At 38.0% G+C, this 8,752-nt stretch overlaps 1 pseudogene; it reads right to left on the reverse strand.

Moving 5' to 3' along the window:
* Positions 2,040-8,310, reverse strand: LOC109840467 (annotated as a pseudogene).

Consider the following 8,752-nt stretch of genomic DNA (forward strand, 5'->3'; position numbering starts at 1 on the left):
AGTGTAATTTATTTTTATTTTTATTTCTTTTGGCAGACAACTTTCACATCCATCTTAGCATGCAAGTGCAATATAGTGTTTGATTGAAAAATGAAATTATTATCGAAACTACAATACGAAAATGATATTGCAAAAATAGGATTAATTAGTAAATGTAGCTAAAATTATTTAATTAAAATTGCTTACCATTTTTGCCACTGTCATTACACTTCACCAATTTTCTTAGGTGAAGTTAAAATTGCATTAAATCTTGTGTTATAACTTTCTTGTATTTTATTTTTGTAACTGCTAACATGCACACATATGCAAACTGTTAGACATAAGTATAGATATTCTAACTTAATGCAACTATAATGCATCAGATTCACATATTTGTGTAGTTACCTTGAGATGAACTCTGTTGACCATCTTCCATATTTGCTGGAATTATTAGGGAGTGTGCAAACCTGTGATTTGTAATGTAGCCCTCTTGGCTAAATTGCTTGTTGTATGCTATGGAGCAAACAGAAAATCTTGGTGTTTACTTGGAGGATTGTATTGGATTTCATTAATTTAACATGAACTTGTTGTTTGGTTTTTAGTGTCAGAACGTATTGTGATTGTATTAGATTTCATTAATTTTCAGTATTGTGCATCTGTTAAAATTGAAGCTGGAATGTAAATATTTACGAGCTCGCCTCCTAGAGTGGATGTTTCATCACCTTCTCATCCAACACTTTATTTTTCTTTACAACGTGGAAATATTTTTGGAAGGAAAAGCATCAGGAGACAGGAGACGTGGTTGGGTATTTTTGGAGAGAGAATGTGGGTTGTTGATTATTTTGGAGAGAGAACGTGGGTTGGATAGTAGAGAGTGCAAAGATAATTTAGAAATTTCAAAATATTTGTGATTGGCCCAACCTTATGTTAGTGTTTGTTTTCGTCAAAAGTTGATTTTGTTATGGAATTCATTATATCTTTGATCGATTACAACAAATTCGAAAGAGATAGTCTTTTTATAAGACTTCTTTTACACAACAAAAGGAAAATTACAACTTTTTAGAAACAAACGCAGGATCGTTGTTTGGATCGCTGCTTGCGTGAGATCTTTGCCTGTGCCGGGGGTGCGTTAACCCGTGGACCACCGAATCACAGATTCTGATTGAATCGTGAAGGTTTTGGGGATTCTTCCTTCGTTTATTGAAGTAGCAATTTGAAGTGAATATCTTATCAAAGTAAGACGATCACTCTTCTTAAGATCAAGTCAAAGCTCGAATCTCAATGAATTGCCAGAAGCTCAAGTACTCTGCTCTGTCTGCTCCAAAATGCTCAACCCTCGTCAGTAATGACCCTAGAGGGGTATTTATAACCTCCAGGAGCAGTTCAAGTAAAAACACAAAGTTTTAGAGGAAACGTGCCCGCGAGACAGCATTTACTGTCTCGGCGGGCGGCGAAGACAGTGGTTTGCTGTCTCGGCGGCCGAGAGCAGTGTTTGCTGTCTCGGCAGCGCGAGAGCGGTGTTTTGCTGTCTCGCGCGCGCGACAGTAAACACTGTCTCGGAAAACCCAATTGCCCGGCGGTTTTTACTGTAACTGTATTCCCACGTTTTAAACTCCGTTATTTTGACAGTTATCAACGTGATTCTCGCCCACGATGTTTCTCATGTTCTTTGACGGTTAATGGACACGTATCGGCGGTTATACAAAACGGTTTCTGATCCTTCGAGAGCTGTCCCGCGTGCGAGACAGTAAACACTGTCTCGCACGGCGAGACAGTCTACACTGTTCCTTGTGTTCTTTTGATCTTTGGATAATCTCCTCTTGAGCTGTATTTGGATATCTTTCAGTATTTTTTTGACGCCTACGGTGTTTATTTTAACTTTTTCATTGTTCACCTTTAGTTAAAAGAAGTAGTTGATATGATGGCTGAAAAATACATCAAAAGGACCACTCAAGAAGATAGTCGCGATTAGAAATCTTGAAGGAAATTGAAGGAACAACACAGTTAACGTACCACTATCATCCACGTTTTCTGCGGATAGTCGAAGAGCAAGTCGAGGGTAATAATAAAAACTTGAGAAGAGCGCGGTTTTATTATCACTAATTCCATTTTTACATTCACAATGGCACACTATAAGAGGCCATCCTCATAGCTCTTTTTATTTCGTAAAAAAGAACACATACAATAAAAAAATGTTAAAAAAAAAGAAATCAAAGATAACCGAACGCGAAGTGTACAGAAATGTGAATTTTCTTCTTCCTATTTTGAATCGTCTTCTTTTCTTTTTGTTATAGGATTCCCATTTATTCATTAGTTTCTGTTGAAATGATCAAACAGTGTAATTTTGCTGGATGGTGCCGATGTCGAGACCTTTTAGCTTGACCACAGACTCGACATGACCTTTCAACGTGGTGAGCTCCCGTAGCCTGTAAAGCCATCAAAATATTCTTATTATCACGCTGATCCTCGATTGTTTGATATGTGCAAAAAGAAAAAAGAAAAAAGGAAATACAATACTTTAAAAAAAATGTTAAGATGCTACAGGTCCCATAAACTGAAGATCAAGGACAAGGAATTAGATAAGCTAGTTGATCATTTTGAGCAAAGAAGGGTTAAATGGGTTAACCCCATCGTTACGATTTATATTCTTCTGCGGTGCATATTTCTTAAGCCATCTAAAGAGGGGAATAAGTACAAACACCTCACTTTAAGGGATTTAGCATTTTGAACCTCTTCTAATGTACGTCTTCAACAAGTTGAGACGGTTTAATTCAGTATATGATAGCTCAAGATAGCAAAATTAATAGGCAACACCGTAAGGGAGTGTCAGAATGAAATCACAAACCTTGCGACCTCTGCTCTCCTTTTAGCTTGCTCCGCAATTTCCGATAGCTCAAGATAGCTACTTTTATCCGAGAAAAGGTGGCTAGTTTCAACAGGCTGAAGCCCATGAAGCGTTCTTTGTGCTGTGGCCCACTGGGCTTCTCTTTCTTCCCTGCCGTAATCTTTCTTGGTGCTGAATGCAATCTGTGAAGAAAGATTAAGGCAAATTATTTCTAGTGCAATTACAAGAGACAAAACAGCGAGGCTATTGTAAGTGAAGTTTCCAAGGAGGGCAAACCTTCTTTTGGAGGAGATTATCCCAAGCCTTCCCACTTAGAATGTAGCGGATCAGAAATTTGAAGAAGTCGAGGGGGACGAAGAACACAATGCTGTAGAGCCAAATAACTCCGGCCCAGCCCCATCCGATGCCTTTGAATTTGGCAAAGCGCCAGTCAGCATAGACTGCTATCAGAGTTGCGACCTGCGAAGAAAATATCAGTTTCAAGTCTTAAAATCTCTAATCATTAGAGAAATAACGAGGATAAATAACGTAGTCCATCGTCGAGCAGAAATGGACTTGAGCAGGAAGTAGAAGCTGCGACAATATAATTTAAGTTTTTTTTATTAATCTGGTTATTGTCCTCTTTTAGGGTCCATTTTGATTTAGTCTCATAAATAGCTTTGAACCTACAGACCTCCCATCATAATCGATTACTCAACTAACAGACCTGATTTCTCTTCAAATTCTAAATATTTACTTCTATTATGACAATAAAATGATGCACTGCAGTGAATGCCAATTAAAGAATAGTCAGTGGCTATTTGGCTGCTTCGAATTTGATAAATAGATAAATGAATCTCAATAGAATTTAGAAAATTAGGAAAAGAGGATCATATGGATGAGGGTCTTACAAGCTGTGCGACAAAGAAGGCAGTGACTAAGAGAAGCCCTGGGCGTTCAACAAAAAACCAGCTGCGAGAACGAGTCACGAATATGAGGGCTTGGCTCACAATACTAACTTGCAAGTATAGAGCAGCCATCATCTCATGATCGTTGTGCCTCAGTGATCTAACACTGAACTTGTCCTGCATCACGACATAAACATACCTAGTTAGGTTATGATTGAAGAATGACGAATCCTACAACAAACAATACAGAGGTTACTGAGATAATATTTCAACATGCAGTAGAAAGGATCAAAAAGCTTACCGAGAAGAAGTCAGTATCCCTCATAGCCCAAAAGAAAATGACAGTCATCAAAGCAAGATAGCTTCCTAGAACTATGCCGGTGGCAAAAATTTCCCTGAGCTTCCAACTGTCAGGCATTGGAGATGGCTTCACCCTATCCTTTGAGATTGTCATAATTGTTCCTGAAATTATGATATACATAGGGCCAACAACTCAAGTGTTACCACAAGCACAATATTGACGGGACTTTGATAGTAAAAAAAAGGACAGCTTCTAGATTAACAAAACTAAAGCTGACCATCATTAAGAATTGCAATAATCAAAACCATAAAAGGTGAGAAGTCGAATTTCCATATTAGCGCAATGAGCATAAACCCAAGCTGCAATAAATTGGTAGAGGAAAATGAATGAAAATCACATATAGACAATAATATATATCATGAATTGGTAAGGCTGTGATTTTAGTTTAGTACTCACCACAATCCGGATGGTAATGGAAACTGCATAAATCTGTGGAGTGATGAAACAAAGAAATGATTATTCACGGATCACTAAAGTGACCGGAGAAATTGAGCAAACTAAAAATATTGTCAATAGAACTGACTGTGTAGTTCTTCATCCTCTGGAAAATGGCTCTACTAGTGAGAACAGCACTGATGATAACACTTAGTCCAGGCTCAGTGAGCACAATGTCAGAAGCACTTCTCGCTGCATCAGTAGCATCAGCAACTGCAATCCCAATATCAGCCTTCTTTAAAGCCGGTGCATCATTAACACCATCTCCAGTCATTCCACAAATATGTTTCTTCTCCTGTAACTTCTTCACTATTTCATACTTATGTTCTGTTCCAAAGAAAGGGAAAAAGAAACAGATCAACATCACAAAATTTTACAAGGAATTCAAATTAGCAAGTATGTAAATGATGATAAAGTCTCCCACCTGGGAAAACTCCTGCAAACCCATCAGCAGTTTCGATCAAGTCATCCACAGGAAGATTAGCAATGGATGCATCCTTGTTCTGGCCAAGTAATGAGGAAGAAGGGTACATGTTTGACCCCATTCCCAACCGACGACCTGTCTCTTTAGCAATAGCAAGCTGATCCCCTGATGTTGCAAAAATCATAGGTTATCTTGGAGTATGTAATACCAAATTCATAAGTTCATATTACCACTTACCAGTAATCATCTTCACATTAACACCAAGATTGAGAGCCCTGAGAATAGTTTCAGCACTGTCATGCCTTGGAGGATCAAAGAGAGGTAACAAGCCGACAAATTGCCATGGCGCCCCTAGACTTTCTTTAGTTCTCTCTGGGATTTCCTGCGAATTAAAGAAAGTGTGTTATCTCAAATACAGGGAATCTAACTGAAAATATATGAAAATGTTTACTTACCTGTCTTGCAACAGCCAGTGACCGAAGCCCACGTTCAGCAAACTTGTCAATTACACTGTGAACCTTATGCCTAACATCTTCCTTGCAGTTGCAAAGGCTTAATATCTGTTGCAAATAAATAAACCAAGCATTAGGCACACGTATATTGCCATATGTTTGTTGTTAACAAACATTACAGACGATCTCAATTTTACATACCTGCTCGGGGGCTCCTTTACTTACACGATGCCACTTTCCCTCAGCATCAACGTAGGTTAGAGCAGTTCTTTTGTCAACTGGATTGAACGGGAGAAAGTGGACTTCAGTGATACCAGCTCTTGCCTGTGAATATCATAAGAAGAAAGCTAAGGATGAGTATTTCCTTTCTTCAGTGAATGAAGTGGATATAGTTCTTTTTACGGGCTTCCCAAAATAATCTTAGTAGTCTATTAAACAATACCTCTTTAGGGTCCGAGAGCATTCCAACCATGGCTGCATCAATAGCATCCTGGTTCTCAGTCCTTGATGCCCTAGCAGCCAAAAGCATGACATAATCTTTCTCTACATTTTTTGTAAACACCTCGATAAGGTTTTTATCAATGCTGAGTTTATTAAGGGTAAGTGTTCCCGTCTTATCACTACATAGCACATCCATGCCAGCCATCTCCTCTATTGCAGTCATTCTCTTAGTAATTGCTCCTTGCTGAGATAATCGGTGGGAACCAATAGCCATAGTCACAGAAAGAACAGTCGGCATAGCAATTGGTATACCTCCAATCAATAGCACCAAAAGGTTGTCAATCCCATCTCTATACTTCCTCTTTTGAATTGGGTACATGACGATGATTTCCACAATAATTCCAACAGCAATGGAGCAGATACAGAAATTACCGATGGCAGTGAGAACCTTCTGGAAGTGGCCAACTTGATTAGTGCTATCAACCAAATGAGCTGCCTTTCCGAAGAAAGTGTGGACTCCTGTGGCTATAACAACTGCCTCGATCTCACCCTGCTTGCAAGTGGAACCAGAGAAAACTTCGTCACCAGGATTTTTTGTCACAGGAAGGGATTCTCCAGTGAGTGCAGATTGGTCAATCTTTAAAGGATATGACATCTCCTGGAACTAGGATAGATGCATCCTGCTCGCTCCATTGGCCATCTCTGAGAACCTTCAGTGACAAAAACGAGAAGTAACAAATGATTATAACAGACACACTTATTTAAGCCAATTTTAGGAGCATATATGAATATGAGTATAAATAAGCGTATTGGTTGGGAGAAGAGATACTAACATAGTTAATGAAACAATAAAGGTTAGAGGTAGCTCCAATTTAACATGCATGGATGATATTATAAATGTACATGAAAGGTTTTCTTTTAAGAGAATTTTTATTTAGAGAGAAAGAAAAGTGTGCTACTCAGGAGATAATCTCTAAAAGAGCTAATGAAAGAAAATGATTCAAGTAAATTATTTCAAAAGTTTGGAATAATGGCTTGTTTGTTGTCATTTAGTTGTAAACTGGTAAAACGATTAATAGGTATTGTATTTCTAATTTCTTCGGGTGGATTTATTAGATAACACTAGATTATGAGGGGAAAAACAGGACACTAGATGTAGAACTTCTGAGGGAGAGGAGGGAATCTCTTAAATTCGGGACCAGCTTCTATCATGAGATGTTGTTTTGAATGAAACAAGTGAGCAAGGGTTTTTGAATGTCAATTCAATGTACTTATCAATGAGCTTACACGAAGAAAGCTTCTTAGCAATGATGGTACTCGTTGTAGTCTATCCAATATTTTGGCGTATGAGTAAAAAGGTTTGATCTTATTATCTGGATCCAATTAAAACCAGCCGATATCTCCATCAACGCCTACTAAAGATTAATGTAGATCTAAAATTGGCTAATAACCACTAATACACAAGGAGATCTAAGATATGAAGTACACAAATAATTTGATAATGCATTTTATTAAAAAAATCAATAATAGAAAGCTTGTTGATGCAAGTTACTTAGCATGATATTTAGCAAAATGAAAGAAAAGGGAATTTTTCCTACTTAAATTATAAGCTGGTGTTTCATTCATTCTTCATTGGATTATCATCTCGAATAATTCTAAGCAAAACTTCAAACCCAATTCTTTAGGATATAACAATAATAATTTTATCAGATATACTTGACCATTAAATAATAGTCGCATCTGAAATGATAAGAACCATGTTTCTTACTTCTACGTGGTACTACAAATCTACAATGTCTATTTCCTAATTGTAAACTAAAGCCTTCGCAATGCATATTTTACATTCAAAAGGGCAGAAATTTATCAGAAAAAAACACTACAAAAATTTGCGTACCTTGGTTTTGGGAGCAAGGCCAGCCATGAGTGCAGCTGCTGCATTACCAGCATTGTTCTCTTCTATGAAAGAGATGGTTGAGTTAACCACAAGAAGCACAATAATACCCACAAAATCTTGCCAATCTGGTTTCCTTCCTCCGCCATTGGCCAAGGCAATGGCCATGATTGCGGCCATCTCCATCACCCACGACAGTGGGTTCCACATAAACCCCAGAAATTTTAGGAATTTGCTTTCCTGTTCATAAAATTAATCATTAATTAAGAAACTAATCGTTATATCTTTATAAATTGAAATGGGTATTTTGTGATACTCAAAAAGATTGTACCTTTTTCTCTTCGAGCTTGTTGGGTCCAAAGATTTGAAGCCTGTTGGCTCCCTCCTCTGAGGAGAGACCTTCCTTCGTGCATTTCAGCTGCTCGAACACTTCCTCTAATGGGATTCGCTCCTAAAACAAATCACAATTCCCCAAAATTAGAAACCAAATTAATCGGGATGAATTACTGTGCAATTAGACTTAAGTTTATACCTATATCATCTTGGAATCGATTTATAAAATTCTTATTTTGGGGAGAAAAGAGTTCTGCAGCGCATCATTTGGATGGGTAATCTAGAACTGAATCGGGTAATGACCCGATCAATCTGATGGACCTGGCCCGGCCCAGGGTAATAACCCGATCAATCTGATGGACCTGGCCCGGCCCAAGATAACGAATTGATTTTTGATTTATTTATTATAAAGGCTAAAATACAAGTTAAATACCATATAGTTTCACTTGCGTTGCAATTATGTTTTCTCAATCGTTTTTCTTAATTAGTATATCCAAAGTTGTTTAAAATTGACACATAGTTGCCTCTTATTGCTCTTATTGTGCGAGTGAATAAATTTTCTGTTGGATAGAGGGGGGGGCACTCATTAATGTTCTCACGCAAAGAAAGATGCGGTTTTGTTTTTCGTTTCTGCGTGGGCCCACCCGATAGCCTGCATAGAGCTTGCAGACTATAAAAGGACTTTTGTCCTAGGGTTTCGCTGG

Source organism: Asparagus officinalis, chromosome 5, assembly GCF_001876935.1.
Source record: "Asparagus officinalis chromosome 5, Aspof.V1, whole genome shotgun sequence".
NCBI classification, from domain to species: Eukaryota; Viridiplantae; Streptophyta; class Magnoliopsida; order Asparagales; family Asparagaceae; genus Asparagus; species Asparagus officinalis.